Below are 495 nucleotides of genomic sequence, written 5' to 3'. Positions count from 1 at the left end.
GTAAAGGTTTTAACCAAAGAAGCGGCAGGTGGTTTTTCTGCTCTCCGTATCTCAGCAAGTATATGCACATCAATTCTTGAGGTTAGTCCTCACTAGGGAGGACACAATATCAGACATTTAGTAGTCAATACCAATACCAATGAAATCCCACGATTCTCCAAACCAGTTCGATACCACAGTGAAAAATCAAAGACAAACAATAAAATCAATCCCATGTAGTTTCACATCCTTTATTACTGTTTGCATGCTGGTTTCTGTTGAGACGTTAAACAGGTCCTAATTCTCTCTATTATCTATTTGATATTGCTGTGAAGACATCACCATCCAACAACTGGATTCATTCAGGTTTCTCACCATAAACTACATTTTACAAGATTACACTTGAACACCTCGTGATAACGTTGGAATCTACCTTCACCCAGTACTCCTTTGACTGAACAGAGAGAGAGAGAAAGCATCATAATGTAAGTAAATGGCACCTCCCGTGTTGAAATA

This window comes from Sebastes umbrosus, chromosome 6 (genome assembly GCF_015220745.1).
Source record: "Sebastes umbrosus isolate fSebUmb1 chromosome 6, fSebUmb1.pri, whole genome shotgun sequence".
Lineage (NCBI taxonomy): Eukaryota > Metazoa > Chordata > Actinopteri > Perciformes > Sebastidae > Sebastes > Sebastes umbrosus.
The sequence above is the reverse complement of the archived record's forward strand: the minus strand, read 5'-3'. Positions refer to the sequence as shown.